General features: G+C 50.1%; 1 long non-coding RNA gene across 1 annotated transcript in view; it reads left to right on the top strand.

The window, feature by feature from the left end:
* The window catches only part of LOC148755316 (uncharacterized), a 51598-nt gene extending 34189 nt beyond the window's left edge, over positions 1–17409 (top strand). Inside the window, exon 3 of the long non-coding RNA XR_016018535.1 lies at positions 15533–17409. This is a non-coding gene — a long non-coding RNA (uncharacterized LOC148755316). The remainder of the gene's footprint in view (positions 1–15532) is intronic.
* Positions 17410–22940: the final 5531 nt, after the last annotated feature.

The following is a 22940-nucleotide window of genomic DNA, read 5'->3' as shown; positions in this document are numbered from 1 at the left end:
TGTCGTGCGGGGCGTCCGGCGGGGTCTCTGCTCCCGCTCCCCACAAGAGAACGCAGGACATGGTGAGACCAAAAAGGAACACCCACGGAGACATAGATGGGGGAGTTACACCACTGTAGTCTCGCTGGCAGCTGGGCGAGACACAGGAAGCAGGAGCCACACAATTCTCAACCCTCATTGCGCCGCTTGCAGGCTCAGCCACCATCTTCTTCCTAGGCCCCCATTTTCTGCTAGTGTAGCCACAGCAGTTATATTAGTGGCCAATGGCTCACTGGTTACAGCTGACGGCCAGCTAGCCACAGCTGATGGCCATCCAATCACAGTTGATGGCCATTTACTACCTGAGCCAGCACCTTTCTACCTGGAAACTGCTTTCTGGGGCTCTGTCCCCCACTCCACCCCTACAGGCTCTCGCCTCACAATCTACGCGACAAGTGTCTTCCGCGACGGGCCCTGTGCGAGGAGCCTGGAGGTGAATGCAACATCCTGGGCACAGCTAGGCTCTCTGGGCACAGCCAGGGTTTCTCAGGGCACCACCAGTCCTTCTGGGCACAGCCAGACTTCCTGGGCTTCTTAGGGTACCACTAGTTTCCCCGGACACAGCCAGGGTTTCTCAGGGCACTACCAGTCCTTCTGGGCACAGCCAGACTTCCTGGGCTTCTTAGGGTACCACTAGTTTCCCCGGACACAGCCAGGGTTTCTCAGGGCACTACCAGTCCTTCTGGGCACAGCCAGACTTCCTGGGCTTCTTAGGGTACCACTAGTTTTCCCGGACTCAGCCGGGGTTTCTCAGGGCACTGCCACTCTCTCTGGGCCTCTCAGGGTACTGTGCTGGAACAACAGCGACTCACAGTCAAGGTGCTTACATATTCTCGATGGCGACCGGTCAAGACACAAAAGCAAACATCCACCAGTTCCATTACATGGTGGTATGTTCCCAAACAGTCAAATGGTCCATTAAATTAGGGATGGAAGGCAATTCCCCATAGTCCACAGTCATTCGCCAGGGCTGTCCTGGGGGTGAGGGACAACCCTGACCTCACCCTCATCTCCCACGGAGGACTCAGCAAGCGTTTCCTCCTGGGACTACAAGTCCTGCGTCCAGGCTGTCTCAGCAAGCACTTCCCAGCCCACAGGGCCGCAATAACCTTCCCTTTCTCCGGCCTCTGCTGGTTGGGGAACCGTCCATGTCTTTCCACCCCTCCACGGGGGTCCAGCTCTCCGGCAGCTGCTCCTCCTGGTCTTCCTGAGACTGAGTGTTCATACGCACAAACTGCTCCACTGCCCTTCGGGGAGCTTTGGCCGGCACCATATCCTGTCGACTACGCCATGTGTCGTGCAGGAGACCCTGCTCGCTGTGCCATTTGTCGTGCAGGGAGGCCCGCGGGGGCGTCAGGTGGGGTCTCTGCTCCCGCTCCCCACAAGAGAACGCAGGACGTGGTGAGGCCAAAAAGGAACACCCACGGAGACATAGATGGGGGAGTTACACCACTGTAGTCTCGCTGGCAGCTGGGCGAGACACAGGAAGCAGGAGCCACACAATTTTCAACCCTCACTGCGCCACTTGCAGGCTCAGCCACCATCTTCTTGCCAGCCCCCATATTCTGCTAGTGTAGCCACAGCAGTTATATTAGTGGCCAATGGCTCACTGGTTACAGCTGACGGCCAACTAGCCACAGCTGATGGCCATCCAATCACAGTTGATGGCCATTTACTACCTGAGCCAGCAGCTTTCTATGTGAGGCTGAAAACCTGGAAACTGCTTTCTGGGGCTCTGTCCCCACAGAAGGCTTCCAGGAAGAGGTGACATGTGAGCAGCGTTCTAAAGAGTGAGGAGGAGACGAAGGGCATTCCAAGTAGCAGGACCAGCACCAGCAAAGGCTTAAAGGCGGGGCGGGGGGGAGAGTTGTTGTGGAGGGAGGCCTGGGACATATGGGCAATTGAAAGTGACGCATCTCAGGGACATGTGAGTTGCGGAAGCTGAGGGGTCAGCTGGGGTCAGATCATAAAGGGTGTTATGGACCAAGATGAGGAGCTGGAGCTTTGTGCCACAGATCGGGGAGTCTCTTGGGAGATACATCTGCAGAGCAGTGAGGACAGTGAGACTGGACTTCGAGGACCTGGTCTGGTCCCTTAGAGTGGTCCCAAATGGAGGCAAAGGGACAAACTTTCATATCTCTGCATCAGAATGTTGCTGGCAGGGGGGTAGGGGGCAGGGTGTAACCTTAATGGAGGCAGTTTCCTGTGGCCAAGGGCAAGGCCCTGTGAAGGGCACAGCTGTGAGCTGTCAGCAGCTCATAACCCTGTCACAGGTTCCAGGAATTAGGACACGGACATCTTTTGAGGGCCATCATTCTGCCTGTCTCAGGTCCCAAACTTTACCTGATAGGGAAGAAGGGCCTTTGCAGAGGTGACTAAGTTTAGAACCTTGAGATGGGGGAATTATCCTGGGTTATCTGGGTGGATCCAAGCTAACCACACGAGTCCTAAGAAGGGAAGACCCTTTCCCAGCTGTGCTGAGAGAAAGACGTGATGTGGAAACTTTGAAGATGAAGAGCTGGTCACAAGCCACGGATTGCAGGCGGCCTCTGAAAGCTGGAAAAGGAAAAGAAAACAGAGCCCCCCTTGGGGCTTCCAGAAAGGTACACAGGGGTGCTAACACCTCGGTTTTAGCCCAGTGAGATCAATGTCCAGCTTCTGATTTCCAGAACTATAAAATAAGACATTTGTGTGGTTTGAAGTCACTAAGTTTGTGGCAACTTGTTACAGCAGCAGGGGGAAACTAACACAGAGCAAAGCAGAGACATTTATCACAAAGTCTAGTGATATTTGATGGGGTGCCAGCCTGCCCGAGGACCTAGCCCTGCGCTGCACTGATGGAACTTTCTGCACTGATGGAAATGCCCATATCTGCGTTGTCCAACACGCCAGCCACTAGCCAGGAGCGGTGGCTGAGCCCTTGGAATGTGGCTAATACAGTTCAGGACCGGGCTTGTTCATTTTCTTTGGTTTCAATTCATTTAAGTGTAAGTAACCACATGGGGCTAGTGGCTACTGTGTTGGGCAGTATGAGTCAACATTTCCATCAATGCAGAAAGTTCTATTGGACGGCTCTGCTTAGAGGTTCGAACAAAAGCTCAGGGAGGAGAGGCGGGTCGTGGGATCCTCACCTTCTTTCACTTTGAAGAACCCAGGCCTCTGCCCAAAGGCTTCCCTTTGCTCCCTCCATTGGTCTGGATGATTGGGTGAGGACTTCCCCGTGTCCTTGTGGTGCCCCCAAAGTCCTGGTAGAGCCCCACTCTGTCGTGTAAATGCAGGCACCTTGCCACCTTCAAGAGAAAAACTGCAAACCTTGGCTGCACGGGAGGCTGTGCTGGTCAGAGGGCTTTGGCCACAGAGTCTCCAGACTTCTCAGAGACACAGCAAAGCTGCCCGGGACCAGGGTTCTCTGTGGTCTGGAAAAATCCAGGTTGTAGCATCTCTTGAAGACAAGCTTCAGGTGGCACCCAGCTCCTAGCAGAGCCTCCTAATTCCTCAAAGATGACGAATGTCTCAAGTTACTAAGAAGCAGCCTTGTCTTGTCTTTTCTGAGTAATCTGGGACTCCATGGAGGCCAGGGTGGCTGGGGGAAGGGTCTTGGGACATAATAACCCCAATTGCCAACAAGATGCTCTGAGTGTTTTTTTCAGGGGTGTCAATAGCTTTCAAAGGGGTCTGTGATAGCCCCTAAAAGTGTTAAGAAACACTCTGCTTTCTTGCAGACTTGAGAAGAACTAGTCTCTCCATCCCTTCCCTCCCCTTTCTACTCCTCCCCACTCTAACTCTCCCCTCCCCTCCCCTTCTCTCTCCTCCCCTCTCCCAGCTCTCCCTGCCTCTTATAAATATCTACTCAGGCCAGCAACCCACTGGGACCATCTTTTCCTCTCTTCCCTCCCTTCCTCCACCTGGGCCTTGCTCTCCCTCCCCTACACAAGACTCATCAATTCGGAAGGAAAAAGCCAGGCATCCAATGTACTTCTTGGGGGAGACAAAGCAGGGTGAGAAGGGGGAGTGCGTGTACAAACAGACTGATCTCCAGAAGAGAGGAATTACTCGAATTACAATTGATTTTCCACCGTTAATGAAGCATGAACCCGTGTGATTGCATCTTGAAAAGATTTATAATTATTCATCGAATCTTGGAAGATAATTAAACTTCATTAAACGCAGACATGACAAGCCTTCAGAGCAAGGCGAGACCTCCATGCAGGGTTCCAGATCAGAGCAGGGATGCCAGGCAGCAACCCTGTTGGGGTGGGGGGTGGGGCGGGTAGGAGGGCTGATGAGGAGTGGAAGGGAGAAAGGGGAGGGGGGAATCTCAGGGAAGAGGTCACCGTTGAAAAGGCAGACACTCTTGGGTCTTTTGATTCTCTACCCTTTGGGGACCCCCCCCTTCGGGACTCCTCCCTCCCTCCCCAGCCTCCCTGCCCCACCCCCTTCCTCTTGGCAGAGGAGGAATGCTGAGAATGGGGGCAGCGTCTGCTCTCCTGCTCAGAGTCCCTGCTGAGCCCCAGACCTCAGAGGGGCTTGGGGGGCAGCATGACCTAGCAACAGGGGCAGAACGGGGTTCTGGGGGGCACGGAGAGGACCCTGGTGTCGTGTGTGTGTGTGTGTGTGTGTGTGTGTGTGTGTGTGTGTGTGAGAGAGAGAGAGAGAGAGAGAGAGAGAGAGAGAGAGAGAGCGCGCGAGCGAGCAGGGGGTGTGGTGGTCTGCTCCAGACAGTACAAATCACGCATTCTGGAATACCTTCTGGCAGGAGACACTGAATTGCTGTAAGTGGTTACCTATGTGAGGGGGGTGAGGAGAGGATGAGATAAAGGAGGGAATTTCTTTTTCTCCATAATATGCTTCTTTAGTGATTGAATTGCACAATGAGCATATGTTCAGAATATAACACATGTAATTTTAAAAAGTTTAATACATATAGCCATGATCTGTTCAACGGATATTTACAGTTGAGAGCCAGGCTCTCAGGTAAGTGTGCTGGGGACAGAGGTGACTCAGACTGTCCAGTCCTTCCTTGGGGAGTACACAATTGTGTGTGTGTGTGTGTGTGTGTGTGTGTGTGTGTGTCTGTGCGCACGCACGTGCATACACCACACAGGCCTGGTCGGCCTGGTTGTAAAGAACATCCCCCACCCCACCCCTATAGGCCCAAAGGAGTCATCCCCAGCTGGAAGGTGGCCCTGGTTCTGACCTCCTGTGGGTGGGAATCCAGCCCCCCACTCTTCATCCATTCCAGGCCACCCCTCCCCATTCTTTGGGGACCCCTCACATCTCTCCGCCCAGCCTGACCCCTCCGGTAGGCTAAACCCATCCTCATGAATGATGCCATAAGACCCCTCCCTTGCCAGGTGCACCACCCTCCACCGCAGGATCTCACTGTCCCTGCCAGAATGACGGGAGAGGACATGAAGGAGGCTGCCCTCACCACATCCTTTTTCTAGAGCCGCTTCTTGGCAGGGAGGAGGTCGTTTTAAGGACAGGCCGGGAGGCAGTCACGCCCCTGCATGTGTCTGGCCCACATTGCATGACAGGGCTAGAAAGTCACTGATGGGCCAGGTGGTTGAGGGCAGAAGCAAGGATTGGGGGGAGGGGTGTCTTCAAGGCAGGAGGTAGAAAGGGGGAGGACCATCCCTCGACACAGACGTGAAGATCCCAGTTCTTAAGCCAGGCAGCCTGGTTTCCAATTATGGCTCTAATATCTTGCAATGATGTGACCTCAGGCAAGTTACTTAACCTCTCTGAGCCTCAGTTTCCCCATCAGTGCATTGCTAATACCGCCTCCCTTATGGGTTGTCAGTAGAAGTCGCTGGAATGAGAGACGGGGAGTACGTGGGACATTGCCTGGTGCTGTGAAAAGGAGCTCAAAAATGGCAGCGATTGTTATTTGTATAATTTGAATTCTTTCTCCAAACGCCATCCAATCACTTTACTTCACGGTGAGCTCTTGACAGCAGGAACAGTGTTTTATTGAGCTCTGTATCCGCTTTGCCTAACCCAGGACTTGGCCACTAGTAAGTGTTCGAGGAAATGTTGGTTGTGTGAATAAGTACACGAATGAAGAAGAAATAAAACTGGACCTTATGGCTGTCTTCTAATCCCAAGTTATCTTCCCAATACAGGTCACTTAATTAGATGAACTATTTAAAATATTTCTAAAACATGGATAGGCTTGTGGGAGAGGAAAGAAAACCTTCAGAGTTTAGAAGGGACAAGACATGCATTTCCAGGAAAATAAGCTGGCACTAAAGCCGGCATTTCCCTCGGGGCATCTGGTCAACCCAAAGCCTGAGGAGACAAAGTCAGAGCTTGAGTGAGGTGGGAGGTCACACTGCCAACCCTACAGAAAGTGGGGGCCTCCCAGCATGGACTAAGAAAATCCTGCCTCGGCTCTGATGGGAGGGACAAAAAGTGGGGCAGGGGAATCCCCCTGTGTGAGAATTCCTAACCACCAGCTCGCCCTCATTTTGGCTTGGGGCCAGAATTTATTCTACTCACATGATCTAAAGAACCACCAGCAGAAGATTGGCCCGCCATCAGTAGCGGCACCTGGCAGAAGTGTACACAGATCTCTGAAGAAACACCCTCTAAACCCAGGCCTCAAAGAATTCCTATAGAAAGTAAGTTCCAAGAAACGTGGGTGCCCAACAAGAAAAAAAAAGTCAAAACACACAAGGAAACAAGCTACCATGAGCAAGAGTTAGCGGAAACAACTACAAATCAGAGCTGCAAAAACTGCAGGTGTTGGAATTATCAGATATAGAATGTAAAATGAATGTGTCAGTATGTTTAAAATGTAAAAGGGATATCTGAGTATGAAAAAGGAAAATGCGATTATGAAAAATTACAAGGCTGATTTGAAAAAGAATCCAGACATCTACAAATGAGAAGTATAATAATGGAAATTAGAAACTTAAGTAGTGGGTAAAACAAGATGAGACACAGCTGAGAAGAGAATTGGTAAACTGGAAAAATGTGAAGAAGACCTCTCCCAGACACAGCAGAGAGAGATAAAGAAATGGAAATTGTAAGAGATTAAGAAACACAGGAGATAAAATGAGAAGATCTAATGTGTCTAATTAGCATTACAGAAGGAACTATTAGAATAATGGAGAGTCAAATTCAACAAGAAAATAGCTAAGAGTTTTCCAGAACTGTGAAAGACTCGAACCCTCAGATTCAGAAAGCTCAGTGAATTGCAAGCAGAATAGAGATCTTCACCTAAACACACCATAAGGAAACTACAGAATATCACAAAGAAAAAATCTTAAAAGCAGCCAGAGATAAAAGAGAGATTACCTAAAAAGGATGGTCAAATAGACTGATGGGGGTTTTCAAAGAAACTCTGGAAGCCAGAAAACAGTAAAATAACACCTTCAAAAAGCTGAAAGAAGATGAGAGACACTGTCATCTGAGAATTCTATAACCTTTGAAACTATTTTTCTAGAATGAGAACAAAATAAAGACATTTTCAGATAAACAAAAACTGTCAGAGTTTGCAACCGAGGGCCTCACTAAAGGAAGTTCTAAAGAATCAAGTCAAGAACTAAGGAAATTGAACCCAGCAGGAAGGTCTGAGATCAAGAAAGAATAGTGAGCCAAAGAAAAAAAAAGAAAAATGTAAACATGGAAAATTTAAACAAACGTTGACCATTTAAAATGTTTAATTTGTGGGGTGAAAACAAACAAACAAGAGACAATCAAAATACAGGGCAAACAGAGTTAAAGCATCTTAAGTTCCTGGAATTGTGTGGGAGGAGGGCGAAGACAGAAATCATAGATGACAATTATAGCCTCAATGTGCATGTTAAATTTTCTAGGGTAATTACAAGAGGCTAGGAATAGCATGTGTTATAGCTTCCAAATTAACAGGGAAAAAATAGAATGGGGTGGGGGGAGACTTCAATCAATAAAAATGAAAGAAAGGAGGGAAAGAAGGGAGAAAGGGTGGGAGGGCGGGAGGGAGGGAGAGAGGGAAAACTGGGATCAGAGAGCAAGATACTTCCCCAGGTTACACAGCAAGTTAGAGGTAAAGCGAGGACTGGGGTTCTCTTTCCCCAGAACTCTGCAGCCTCCCTCAGTCCGCATGGGGACTATCAGAGCAGGAATCTAAACCCTGCTTTCCCAACTACAGTGGGACCACACTGCTCCCCCTCAGGAAGCTCATGGAAGGGTGTATGAAAAGAGATGCTTTAATCAACAGACAGACACAAAGAGTAATAATCATCATCTCTGTCACAAAAAGCACTAATGCAAGCATAGTGACTTACAAACCCCACCCCCACCCCATGTGTAATTTAATGCATTTGATGCTTACAATGACCCTATGCTCATTCTGCACATGCGGCACCCAAGGCCCAGGTCACCCAGCTGGGAAGTGACAATGCAAGGACTTGAACCCAAACATCGTGGCTGCCCTGCCTTGGTCCTCACAGTGGAGGCTGGGCCAGGCCTGCAAATATTGAGGGTGTGGGCGGTGCACTGAAATGATCCTAATTAGACCCTGGATCTAAAACAATAGACAGAACAGCTGTAACAGCCATTTGGGGGTCACTGGGGAAATTTGAATATGCACTCGGTATTAGATGGTGTTACTGTAACAAGACTAAGTGTCTTGGTGTGATCGTGGTAATATGTGTATGCGGGACAATGGCTTTGTTCTTAGGAGGCAGATGCGAGAGTATGTAGAGGGAAGTGTCCCGATGTCAGCCACTGTCAAATGTTTCAGGGGAAGAAGTATAAAAGAGCAATCCAGCCAATATGGTAAACTGTTAGTAATAGGTAAATCTAGGTCAAGGTTAAATAAGTGTTTATTGCCGTATCAATTGTTTCTGTTAACAAACCATCCCCACACTTAAAACAATAGTTATTTATTTATAATTTCATGCAAGCCCGCAGGTCATTGACTGGGCATATTCATGAGTCTGTCATCAGCTGGTCTAGGGTGACCATGGCCTGCACATCCCAGTTCTCCTCAATTGTCTGTCACACCCGCAGGCAGGATGGCCTGCGAGTGTGCTCATGGCAGTGGCAGGAGTCCAAGAGAGGCAGAGGAAAAGGACGTACTCTTTTAAGCTGCTGCTCTCATCAGTTGAACTGCTGTCCCATTGGTCAAAGCAAGTCACCTGGCCAAACCCAGAGTCAGCGCCACAAGACACTTCCAAGGAAGGTGAGTAGGAGGCACCGTTAATGCAGTCAATTTACCACAATTGTGTCACTATCTCAACTTTTCAATAAATTTGGAATCTTTCAAAATAAAAAGTGAGAGGAATGTGTTAGGGTTGTCCAGAGAAACAGATCCAACAGAATAAATATGTGTAGAAAGAGATTTTTTCTTTTAAATAAGGAATTGGCTCACATGATTATAGAGGCTGAGATGTCCCAAGATCTGCAAATTGGAAGCGGGACACTTAGGAGGGCTGATGCTATAGTTCCAGCCCAAAGGCTGGCAGTTTTGAGACCCTGGAAGAGCCAATGTTTCAGTTTGAATCTAAAGGGAGGAAACAACCAACGTCCTCACTCAAGGCAAGTCAGGCAGGAAGAGCTCCCCCTTCCTCGCAGGAGGGTCAGTGCTTTCGGTTCCATTCAGGCCTTCACCTGATTAGAAGAGGCCCACCACACTAGGGAGGGCAATCTGCTTTGCTCAGTTTACTGATTCAAATGTTAATCTCAGAAATGCCCTCACAGACACACCCAGAGTAATGTTTGACCAAATATCTGGGCACCCCTTGGCCCAGTCAAGTTGACACATAATATGAACTAGCACAAGGAACAACAGAAAAAAAAACAAAATAAAACAGGCCAATGTTATCATATCACTCCTCTACTCAAAACTCTTTCCTATGTCCACTGAAAGGAACATTCAAGAATGTTCACTGCAGCTTTACTAGTCAAAGCCCCAAACTTGAAGCAACCATGATATCCATCAACAGCAGCATGGATAGCTAAACTGTGATCGATTCCCAAAATGGAATAATAGGCAGCAATGAAAAACAATGCCCTGCTACATGCAACAGCGTGGATGCATCTTACTGAGTGACCAAAAGAAGCAAAAACGCAAAAGTTTGCATGCTGTATGTCTCCCGTTATATGACATTCAAAAAGAGAGAAAATGCACCTATGGTAGTTACCGTGGGGAGCATTTATTGGGAAGGGGGATGAGGAAACTTCCTGGAATGCTACAAATGTCCTATATCCTGATCTAAGTGGTCGTTACACTATAGTCACACTATATAGATATGTACTTGTGAAAAATGTATTAAATGGGACACTTAAGACTTGAGTACCTGATAAGGTATATCTCAAAAAATCTACACACACACCAACTCCTAAAACTTGGTTTCTTTGTGCTTCGTTGATAAGACCCAAACTCCGTAACACTCAATTCAGTTTAACTTAACTGAGCACAGGTTTATTCTTCTCTGCCCAAAGTACAGGGCATAGCAAACATGGTGGCCTTCTTACCTTTCCCTGTCCAGTGGAGGTGCTTGATAAACGTGCGTGAAATCCATGTGGGGACCTCGAGGGTACCTGGGCATTCGATGAGCTGTGGGGTGGTATCCCTGGGCCCTGGGCTCCTTCCAGGCCCACTCAGTGACTGCACTACTGCTCCATCTTACAGGGCTGACCACCTTCCCCCTCCTTTACCCTAGTCCCGGGAGCCAACCCCACCCCTCACTGCTGCATACTTTACAGCCATTGTCAAACATAATGATTCTTACCCTGGAGAGAAATTGGGTCCCCTTTTATATTTTATTGCCTCAAAAAGGACATTTTTTTACCTCCCACAGTCTGCAGCCAGCAAGAACAGGACAATAAATCTCAGCAAAGGTTTCCACTGAGCTAGATGATCCAGCAAGGAGACCACTGTGTTCCAGGCAGGGAGAATAAACAAGCAGTTGTACCTGCTTCGCTATCCTACACAGTGCCCTGTCCCCAACACCACCTGGCAGCCTCAGGCCTAAACACAGAATGGGGGAGGAGCTGTGGCTCCAGACCCCAAAGGAAGAGCCAGGTGGTAAGAAGAAAGGTATCTGAACTTGCTTCTCCACAAGATGCTCTCGCATCTTCATGCAGAAAAAGCCTTTTTGCCCCAAGAGTGTAGATGGTGTGTCCAGAACGTTGTGCCAGCTATATGCTTTAGCACATTTAGTTTTCAGCAGCCTATGTTGTAGATGTGTGTATTATCCCATTTTACAGATGAGGCACTGAGGCTCATGGAGGTTAGGCATGCTGCTGGTAATGTGAAGTGTGGCTAGCGTGACTGAGGAACTGGATTTTTTAGTTTATTTTCATTCACACTTAAGTAGCCACATGTGGCTGATGGCTACCATGTTGGTCTATGCAGTTCTACACCATGGAAATTAAACAGCAAACAAAACAATATCCCTGTTCTCAGGGAGCTGACATTATGACAGACAGACAAGTATTTATAAAATAGAAGGCTGGAGAGAGCCGTGGAGAATTATATACCAGGATGAGAGGGTTGAAAGGGATGCAGGGTGGTCGAGAAACGCCTGTCTGAGGAGGTGACATCTGAGCAGAGAGCGGAAGGAAGGGGGGAGCCATGCAGCTAGCTAGAGGAAGAGTATTCCAGGCAGGGGGAACACAGCAAAGGCCCTGAGGTAGAAACATGCTTGTTGGATTCAAGGAAAAGCCAAGAGAGGCCAGTGTGGCTGGAGGGCAGGGGCGTGAGGTGAGCTCGGAGTATAAGGGGCGTGGGACTGTGGGCTGGGGTAAAGGGCTTGGCAGGGCTGTGAGCAGAGAAGGGCCATAACTGACTTAGGTTTTAGCAGGACCCTCCTGGCTGCTGGGTAAACCACAGACTAGAGGGGGCAAGGGTGGCATCAGGGAGAGCAGTTAGGAGGCCACAGCCGTACTCCAGGAGAGACTCAATGGTGGCTCCGACTGGGGCAGGGAGGTGGCAATGGTATGAAGTCATCGGATTCTGGTTATTCATTGAAGATAGAGCCAGAGGATTTCTTGAGAGACAGCATGTGTGTGACAGAGGCCTTAAGAACAACTCCAGCGTTTTAGAGCTTAGCACCTGGGCAATTGCGGGTGCCATTCACTACGGCAGTGAGATTGGGGTGCGGGTGAAGGAGAGTGGTTTGGATCTGTTAACTTTGGAAGCCTGCTGGGAACCGTCAGGATGGGTGCTCCAGGGTCCACACCCCAGGATGTTGGAGGGCCTGGGCCTAACAGGCAAAAGTACTCCCTAAAGGTGAAAACTGGACAGCAGGAAGTGGAGGAGGCAGTGTGGCCCTGCTCTTACGGAAGGTCTGGGTGGCTGCAGAGAAGGAGGCCAGAGCCAGGCCTTGTCACACCTACCTCCACTGCTGGGCCTCTCCAGAGAAGCTTCTGAGGTTCCCCAGAGGTGGTGTGGCTAAGACAGAGACAATTGCTGGGCAGACGAATGTGGGGAAAGGGCTCTGAAGAGCTGGCACCTGGAGCTTGGGCACTGACACCTTGGCTTCCAGGAGTAAGGTGCCAAGCACACGCTTTCCTGGGGTGGCCTGGAGCTGGGACTGGACCTGCCAAGGCTGAGAAGAAGGGTCCCAAGAAGCTGCTTGCTTGGTCCTGGGCTGGCCCAGCCTGTTCCAGTTGGACATGGCACTTGAGGCAGCTGCAGCTGGGAGAGGAATGGAAAATGGCTCAGTGCCCTGGGGAGATGGAGCCGTGCCCCCCGCCCCTGCTCCCCACACACTTCACCATCCACTGCTCATGCAGCTGCCCCTGCTTGGGCTCAGACTGCCCCTCCACCACAGGCCCTTGCAGGGACGGACATGCTAAGGAGACATACCCGATGGAAACTTCTAGCACTGCAGACCTGAGTTGCCCCTCCACAGGGTGGCTGATCTGTCACTGGGCCTCAAGGGCATTCACCAGCACATGTTTCTTGAGTGCCAGCTGACTCACTATAGGTAACTAGTGGAATACATCTGTGAACAAAAGTGACAAAATAGATTCCAACGGTGGGGATGCAGAAACAGAGACGGACAATAACTAAATAAAACATAATAAGTCAGGAAATTAGGTGGTATGTTAGAAGAGGGTGTGGGCCATGTAGAAAACAAAGAAAATCAGAGTTAGGGGGGTAGAACTGGGCTGAAGAACAGTTGTCATTTTAAATAGGACAGAGGAGGCCTCTTTGAGAAGGTGACATTTGAACAAAGATTTGAAGGAGGAAGGTGACCCCTAGGCCCGGGGATACCCCTGAACTTCACCTTCTCACCTTCTTCCTCCTTCTCTTCCCTGCCCTTCTCTGGGGGGCCCCATTTCCCCCTCCTCTTTCTTTCCCTGCATCTTTATTCCCTCTCTTCCTTCCATCCTTCTCCCTGTTACCTCCCTCTGCTTTTCTTTACGCCTTTGTCTGTTCCCTTCAGAGAGGCCAGATGTGAACAATGATGGAGCGATATGGAGGAGGGAGAGCAATGAGAAAGGAGGGGGAGAGGAAGCCTCTCCTAACGCCCCCTCCCCCCAGTGAGACTCTGTGCCCTGCCCCCAGAGGAAGGGAAGGCGCTAGAGCAGCAGTGGGGTCCTTGTGGGCCCCTGGGGGAACCAGAGAGGCTTTCCAGAGAGGTAAGAAATGTTGGGCCGCCATTACAATCCCTGTCTTAACAAGAAATATGGTCTGTGGGGAAGAAGAGACATATGGCTCCCTCCCTCCCCACCCCTATAGCATGTTAGAAAAATGGAAATTACATCACAGACTCTGGCCAGAGCCTGGTGGATTTTCTCCGCCACTTGGTTAGAAGAGAGCTGGTGTCTAAAGCGGAACGGGGTTTGCGCCTCCTGACTTGGAAAGAGATTTCACAAGGATCTCACTCACTACCAAGTTCTAGCAACTTCCTCCAGTCTACCACCACCCCCAATCAGGACACAGTAACCACCAAGTGAGTGCATCGGTGGGTGGAGACATGACCTTTGCAGCTGCTCTCTCCCTTGGTGTCCGCGCTTCACTACTCCAAACATCCACCACACCTGAGCAGCGCAGGCAGCACCTCAAAAATCCTAAATTGTACATTTTGTATACAAGGGGTGGGGGGTGACGTCCTTCACATTTCCTGCCTGGAAACAGTACAGAGGTCCAGTCATTGGTTTCATGAGGAGCTCCCACCCCCCAGAGAGAGGTCACCGGCAGAAGCTCGGCCACTCCAGGCTGACCTGCCCCGGCCATGCCCACTCTGAAGGGGAGTGAACAGGCCAGGAGGAAAGCTTGACAGTTTTCTCCTGCCATTTCTGGAGGACTGAGAGGATTCCCACTCCTCAGGAAACCATGAAGCCACGGGCCAGCCCACGTGGCCAGGTCTTGCCCCGTGATCATCCGTAACTCATCTGGCAGGCCCACTTAAAGGAGCCCCAAAGCCCCCAGTCTCCCTGAAGGGACCTCTTCCAAGTGCAAAGGTCTGGTTTGCTGCGGCTGCTCTCCTGGGCTCTCCAGAGGCCCCACTGCCCCTGGCAGGACCCCCCCCACACACACACACACACATAGTCAGCACTTCCCCAGACAGAAAGCAGGTAGCAGAGGGGGAGGGGCTGGAGGCAACTTCAAGGAGTCAGACCCCTTAGTGCATGGGTGCACCTGTGGGCAGGTGCCTCAGCCTGGGGAGAAGCCGGGGACAGGCCCAGGAGGCTGGGAAGAGAGGGTACTGAGGGCTCCCTGAGCCCAGCGTGGCAGCCTGGGCTGCTGTCCCTTCTGATACATCCTACACCTACACATGCTGAGCTGCAGCTGGAGGATTGTGTGGGTGGTTTGCAGGGAAACAGAGGCCCAGGGAGCCATCAGTGTCCTGGCCGTTGGTGGGCTGTGTCCTTGGGAAGCTGGAACAAAGAGAATCATTGCTGTGGCAACAGCATTCTTCCTATTGGAGAGAAGAGGCCTGGAAGAGGGACCATTGTCACTCTGCCTCCTCCTGAGCAAGAGGCCCAGGGGCTGGAGGGAGGAGGAGGGGGAGGCTGACAGGTCTTCTGCAGCAGAGGAAAACGTGCCCTGTCAAGGTAACAGGGGACGCACACAAGAGAGACAGGACACTGCCCTCCCCTGGAGCGTGACAGCTGTAAAATAGGGATAACTGCATACTTCCCAGGGTTGTTGTAAGGATTAAACTAGTTTATTTATGTGAAGTTCTTAGAACAGTGCCTGGCACAGTAAGTGCCCGATTAACATTAGCTGTTATCATGATTCCTATTGTAAAGTTCTGTATGTATTGCAATGACTGCATTGCATGGTGTATACACTGTATATAGTGTGAGTGTGTGTGTGCGTGTGCGTGCACGTGCATGCATGCATTATATTTGGGTCTCATGTGGCATCTGTGTGTATGTATGTTGCATAGTGCGTGTGGCATGGGTGTGATGGGCATGGGTTTGGTGGGTGTGCAGTGTGGGTACAGGCCTTGTGTGCTGCCTGTGGTGTGGTTTGTGTATTGTGTGAGTTGGGCGGTTTGTGGGTTGCAGAGGGTGCATGCACGCTCTGTCCTTTTATTAGTTCAGAGACCCAGAGGAAAACATCACCAACTCCGCTGGCCTGGCGGGATACTGAACAGGGAGGGAGCTGGTTGTGATGGCCGTAATGAGCTGAGCAGCGCTTCCTGCGGGCCTCAGAAAGAGCCAGAGCCACAGCAGCCACAGAAGGGGAGACAACCAGGCCGCTGCTGCTTACTCCAGTGGGACGGCAAGGAGAGGGGCGCTCTCTGACCGTTGGGCAGTTTGGGAGTGAGCTAGGCTGGGAGCCAGGCTGGCCTAGAAGGCAGAAACCTGCTGGAGAATGGCTGCGCGGTCCTGCCACTTCCCCTCCTCAGACCACCAGGATCACACCATAGAAATGGTTTCTTCCTGCCCACCTCCTTGGGCAAACCCAAAACATGTGAAACTGCAGAGGATAGATGCCATTAGCCTCTCAGAGCGATCAGGCCGATAGGTCCCGCCCACCTCGCCCTCCCTTCCTGTGCCCTCCCACACTTTCTACACTGGCAGCCTGACCCAACTGCCTGCAGCACAAAGAACACTCCAGGCCTTGACCTCAGGGCCTGGCATGTGTTTCTCCCTCCACCAGGTAGCCCTCCCCTCTTCACACCCCAGCACCGGCTCCCACTCATCCTTCAGATCTCAGCTGAGAAATTGCGTCCCTCATCTCCAGCGTTGGTAGCTGCCCCACCCTCGGACTCCTGCCTTCTCCCCTCTCCTAGCACATACAATGTATGTTGTAATTGCCTGTGGGCTCCTTGAGAAAAGGAACCATCTCCTATTTATTTCTTTATCTCCAGTGCTTGGCAGAGTGCCTGGAACATGGAGGCCTAAATAAATGTTGGCTCAGTGAATGGATGGGATTTTGGGCGGATGGATGGATGGGTGGATGAGTGAAGTCCTGAATTTCTGCAGTGTGGAAAATACACTTTTGACTTATGCTAATGGCATTCCTTCCAGTGCTTGTAAAACTCCTGAGATGACATTACCAAAATGTGACACTGAATTCCTCTTCCCCACATGCATCAGAGAAAGCTGGAGTCAAAAAGTCAGAGGGGAGGATTGGCACTTTGCAGCTGGGAATTTGCAAGTTAGAGCTCAATGCCTCAAGCTACAGGGAGAAGCAGCCAGAGTAGAAAAGGGAGCTGAGCAATGCAGCCTAAACCAGCCAGGCCCCTGGGACAGGGCCTCAGCTGCCATCCCTGCCCACCACCAGCCACACACCTTGGGCCTAAAGCCAGGACATGTCACCCTTCAAAGTCAGCCGAAATAATGTCTCACAACTGAGAACAGGCAGGTGCACCATCTTCAAAGATGGTGGGTGAGTGCTGCAGGAAAGAAAGGACGCCAGGTGTCTCCTGCATCCAGATGGAAGGCAGAGCGTCTCTCAGACCGAGCGGCACATCTGAAGGTTTCTCCATGGGGTTGCAGAGTCAGGTCTAACCAACCATACTGTGAACCTGCCTATTTGGGAAAGAATATACCTTCTGCGCTGTCCTGGCGAGAAGGAGAAACACTGAGTCTGACAGGCTGAGATTCTGGTTGCTTAGGAGAGAGGTGGGCCCTGCTGTGGGCAGGGAGTGGTCCCCAGGCTCAGCCCTGCCCAGAATCAGACACCTCCCAGTGTGACTCTGCCAGTTCTACACTCAGCCACAGCCCCTGGGGAAATACCAATCCAAGTATCTTAGCTGGTGACTGGTAGGAATCGGGGTCATTGGAAGAGCTTTTCCTCACTGTAAATTGATCACCTGGTATATCGAGTAGGAATAACATTCAGCTGCAAGTATCAGGTCACTAGTGGCTCAAACGCACAGGGGTTTATACTCTCCTAACAAAAGTCCAGATGTAGACAGTACAGGGCTGGTAGGGTCTTTCCATAAAGTCATCAGGGATCCAGGACCTTTCTCTGTTTCTTCAAGGTCACATTTTAGTCCAAGATGGTTGCTGGTGGGCCGGCCCGGTGGCTCAGGCGGTTAGAGCTCCATGCTCCTAATTCCAAAGGCTGCCAGTTCAATTCCCACATGGGCCAGTGGGCTCTCAACCACAAGGTTGCCGGTTCAACTCCTTGAGTCCCGCAAGGGATGGTGGGCTCCGCCCCCTGCAACTAGCAACGGCAACTGGACCTGGAGCTGAGCTGCGCCCTCCACAGCTAAGACTGAAAGGACAACTTGAAGCTGAACGGCACCCACCACAACTAAGATTGAAAGGACAACAACTTGACTTGGAAAAAAGGCCTGGAAGTACACACTGTTCCCCAATAAAATTGTTAAGAAAAAAAAAAAAAGATATTCCCTAAAAACATTTTAAAAAGATGGTTGCTGGTGCTCCATCCATAATAACTACATTTTGGCAGCAAGAAGGAGGGAGGGAGAAAAGAGATGAAAGGGTGTGGGGACAGAGCCAGGAGTGCAGTTTCCAGGCTCTTGGCCTCATGTGGAAAGCTGCTGGCTCAGGTAGTAAATGGCCATCAACTGTGATTGGATGGCCATCAGCTGTGGCTCGTTGGCCGTCAGCTGTAACCAGTGAGCCATTGGCCACTAATATAACTGCTGTGGCTACGCTAGCAGAAAATGGGGGCTGGCAAGATGGTGGCTGGGTTAGCAAGCGGCGCAGTGAGGATTGAGAATTGTGTAGCTCCTGCTTCCTGTGTCTCCAACCCAGCCACCAGCGAGACTACAGTGGTGTGACTCCCCTACCTATGGCTCCGTGGGTGTTCCTTTTTGGCCTCACCACGTCCTGCGTTCTCTTGTGGGGAGCGGGACCGGAGACCCCGCAGGCCGCCCCGCACGACAAATGGCCAGCCCTTCTCTTTTAAAAAGACTTCCTAGAAGTCCAACATATCGCTTCTGTTTACTTTTCAGTGGCCAAACTTAGTCACGTGGACACATCCAACTCTGGGGACTTTGCTTGATGTAAGTTCCCTTGAGAGCCTTGGGTGAACTGAGAACCTGGAGCACCTGAGCTTAGAAGTCTGGTAGCAGATCCTGGGCTCCGAGGAGTCCTGGCCTCCACCATCGGTGGACATCCACCTTTGCCAAAATCACCCAGCTAATACGTGAAATAGTCAAGATTTGAAATATACCACACTGTTCCCTTGAGTTAAGTTCTAGCTTCACCCCTTACTCGCCAGGCATTCCTAATCAAGTCCTCTGAGCCTCAATTCCTATACTTTGAAATAGGAATAATGATAACATAACCTCAAATGTCTGACTTGCAGAGCAGGGCAGGGCAGGTATATAAATAGCAGATCAAGACCCTGTATGTACCAGATCAAGAAAGCAAGGATCTGAGTCTGTGTAATGCTTGAGGTGAATTCACAAGAAAGCTGCGGCCACCTGGACCCTGAGACCACCTAGACGTTGTCACAGACCTTATTGATGGGAGAGTCCATTCTGCAGCAAGCGGAAAGAGGATACCAGGGACCCCTGGAAAAGTCCATTCCATAGCACAATGAGGGGAGAAGTTGCCCAAAGCTGTCATCTCCAATATCTCCATGGAGGGGCTGGTGCTTTTCTTCTCCAAGATATTAATAGAGGGTCTCATGGAGCCCCCTCCCATCCTCTGTCTCTGGCCCAAAGCCCCTGGCCCTATGTCTGTCAGCTGGTCCAGAGAGGAGCAGACTGTAGAAGGAAGTTGCCTATTGCCATGGAAACCAAGGCCAGATCCCAGCACCCTGCAGCTCCCAGGCACATAGCGAATGTGCCCCTTCTGGGTTCCAAGTCATCAGACACTCCTCCCACCTAGCATGAGAGCACGCGTACACAACACACACACACACACACACACACACACACACACGCACACACACACAGTCCCAGCAACCTGCTGGCTGACCCAGTGGACTAGCAGCCATTCAACTGGACTGTCCCAGGGAACCAAGTTTCTCCTCCAGCTGGTGGAAGACCAACTCTCTGGCCAGAGAAGCCAGTCCCTGTGGACAAGGACAGCAAAAGGCAGGTCTGATGAAAAGGGGCTGAGACAGGCAACCGAGGACAATCCTTGGCTGTCATAGTCATGAAGCCACCTCCTAGGCCAGTGCGTAAAGGGAGCTCACATGGCCATGTCTATAAGCCACATGCCAGCAGAAGCTCTGGCCCTTCCAGAGGCCACTGACTTTTGCAACTTCAGTGTCATAACCGATTCAGGCAAGATCACCAATGGACACAGTAGTATGTTCACACAGTCTCGCGATATCTCCCTAGATTACTTATCATCACAAAAAGGGAAGATACCTTTCCACCACTTTAACTAAATGGTCAAACACAAAGTCACCAAAAATGGGCCAAACTAACATGATATGCCTTTTGGGGAGATAACAAGTACATGCCATCTCCTATGTAGGATTCTCACCAAAAAAAAATGTTTGAACTGAATCAAATGCGGAGGAAAACAACCAGACGTATTCATCTACACGACATCTGATATGGACTCTTCAAAGATGTCAATTACAAAAAAGATCAAAAGACTAGATGAAAGGAGACTGAAGGGACATGAAAATTAAATGCAACGCACAATCTTAGGGGGATCCTGAATAAGGGAAAATCAGCTACACCAGACATTTTTAGAACAATTAGGGCATCTGAATACGAACAGTACGTTAGGTAACATTATTGGACTAGTGCTAGAGTGTGATATCTATATCATCACGGTTCTGTAGGAGAAGGTCCTTGTTCATAGAAGACATGTGCTGATATATTTAGGGACGAAGAATTGCCATGGCTGTAATTTCCTGTCAAATGATCAGAGGAAAGTAGAGAAAGTAAAACAGCTAGCGTTAAGAATTGGTGAATCCACGTGAACGATAGACGGGTGTTTGATGGACTGCTCTTTCAAGTTTTCTGTAGGTTTGAAATACTCAAAATCTAAAAATAAACACAAGGAAAAGACTCTTTGAACAGGAGTCAAATGATTCCATAGCCTTCCCAATTTTTCTGGGCATTTCTGTGGCGGGGGATGAGGGCCTCTTCCATTTTGTTCTAGTCACCAAGCTCCATCTTCACCCACATTAGTTCAGTCGGGGGACCATCTTGCCAACCCACATGGTATTCTTGTTTTGTACTAGGTCCCTCTCTTGGATTTTGATAGGGGAAAATGAAACACTCCATGACACTTCACTTTTTACGGTGAGCAAAATCTTTACTGAACATCTGGCGGGTAGAGGAGGTGGACATGGCAGGACATTTAAGATTTGGCATCCTCTTCTTAAAACCTACCGGGGACCCATCCCTCACTCACTTGCAGCCCAACATCACACGGCTTGACTGTCTTGATTCCCTCCCTGTCTCCTCTCCTCTCCCCTCTTCTCCTCTTTTCCTGTCCCTTTCTTCTGTCCTATGGTTTCATTATCTCTTTGAAGTCTCCTCCTGGCCTGTGTTCCCAGGACCAGCCCAAACAGGGTCAACGAAGAAGGCTCCTCCATGACTTTGGCACCTGAGTACCTCTTGGTGAAGTCAAGGTTAATCTTTCAAACTCTAAACTCTTTAAGGAAACTCAAGGTCCCCACTCCGATACTAGTCATAACAACAGCTACTGCTCCTTGAGCACAGACCGTGTATGAGACACTGAGCCAGGCACTGTTTTTCTAAGGGCAGTAACATTGGTTTATAACATTATATAGCTTCAGGTGTGCAACATTATAAATCAGCGTCTATATTACTACAGCACGCTCACCACTAAAATCTAGTTTCCATTTGTCATCCCATAGGTGATCCCCCTTACCCGTTTCATCCTCCCTCCCATCCCTTCCCCTCTGGTAACCACCAATCTGTAGTCTGTCTCTATACATTTGCTTTTGTTTCGTCTTGCTTGTTCGTTTGTCTTGTTTCTCTTTTTATATTCTACATGAGAGGGAAATCGTATGTTATTTGTCTTTTTCTGTCTGACTTATTTCACTTAGCATAATACTCTTAAGGTCCATCCATGTTGTCGTAAATGGCAGGATTTTACCTTTTTTTATGGGTGAGTTGTATTCCCTTTTGTATCTGTACCATTATCCATTCATCTGCTGATGGACACTTAAGTAGTTTCCATTTCTTAACTATTGTAAATAATGCTGCACTGAACACAGGGGTGCATATATACCTTTTCAAATCAGTGTTTTCATAGTCTTCTGAAAAATACCCAGAAGTGGAATAGCTGGATCATATGGCAGTTCTAGTCTTAATTTTTTGAGGAACCTCCATGCTGTTTTCCATAGTCTGAGCCAGGCACTTTGCATATGTCATCTTTCACATTCCTAACAGCCCCCTGATGGGGGCACTAAGGAAGGGGAGTCTCAGGATGGTTGATGGACCAGCTACCGAGTGGAGACGCTGCCTGGTCCGGCCCTTGCGAGATGCTTTCTAACTCAGCCAAAGAGTCTGCGTTAGCAGCGGCTGCACAACTTGCCAAAGGTCACACAAATGCTCAGATAAACAGAGTGGGGACTGAGACTCAGGATGCTTCCTTCCAGGCCGAGGTTCTTGCTACTGGCACGAACTAGGCACCACCCCTCCTGCAGAATGAGGAAGGCCGGCCCTTATGTATGAGAGCTGGAGAGAAGCCCACGTGGAAGAGAGGCTGAGGCAGGCCCAACCTGGGGGAGCCAGGAGTCAGGGACAGACAGGTGACCACTCATTTGCTCCAATAATCTCAGGGTGGGCGAAGGAGACTGCAGGCTTGCCTGGGCTGGACGAGCCTTATGCTACAAGAAGTGTTTTTAGGTACCAGGACTTGGGGAGAACAAGCAGATATAGTTGGGAAAGAAATTAAAGGGACTAGAATGGTAGGGGGTGGGCAGATATTGGAGAAAGAAAGTCCATGATGATGGGTCAGCTCAGGAGGGGACTGGGTGCCTCCCTCCAAGTGGGAATGGCCAGTCTCCCCCACATCCCCCAGCACCTCCCTACTCTCCAGCGTTCCCCAGAGATTCAGCCATCTCAGCTCCCTGCTGGCTCCAAGCCAGCCAGGAGAGCCAGGGGAAATAAACTTGAAAAGAGACTGGAAATTTAATCAAAAGTGGCAACAATGAACTATGCTCTGGAAACCAGGAGGCAATTGAGTTGCAGGTGATTGTGGAGACAGCAGCAGAGGGCTGAGGTCTGGGAGGGAGACTGAGGGAGAGCAGGAAAGGGCAGAGGCAAAGGAGGGGGAGAGGAGAGAGGATGGGGAGAGGCCCACAGCCCCCCAGCTACCAAGTGGGAGCAGACTGCGCACAACAGGACCCAGAAGACCCCCAGGCCGCCCTCCTGGGAACCTGCGAAGGTATTAAATCTAGATCTGAAGTCTGGCCTTTCTTCTGAAATGTAAATGAAGATCATTTCAGTCTGGGGACATCTGAAGAATGCTTGAGGAGAATCCGGGAACCAATAATACAGAGAGGAAGACAGATGGGGAAGAACCACCATTTTTTAACGGTCTTTTATGGGTCCCCTACTTTCATACAGTAATCT

This window comes from Rhinolophus sinicus, chromosome 14, assembly GCF_057876585.1.
Source record: "Rhinolophus sinicus isolate RSI-liver-muscle chromosome 14, RSI-T2T, whole genome shotgun sequence".
In the NCBI taxonomy this organism is placed as follows: domain Eukaryota; kingdom Metazoa; phylum Chordata; class Mammalia; order Chiroptera; family Rhinolophidae; genus Rhinolophus; species Rhinolophus sinicus.
The sequence above is the reverse complement of the archived record's forward strand: the minus strand, read 5'-3'. Positions and strand labels throughout refer to the sequence as shown.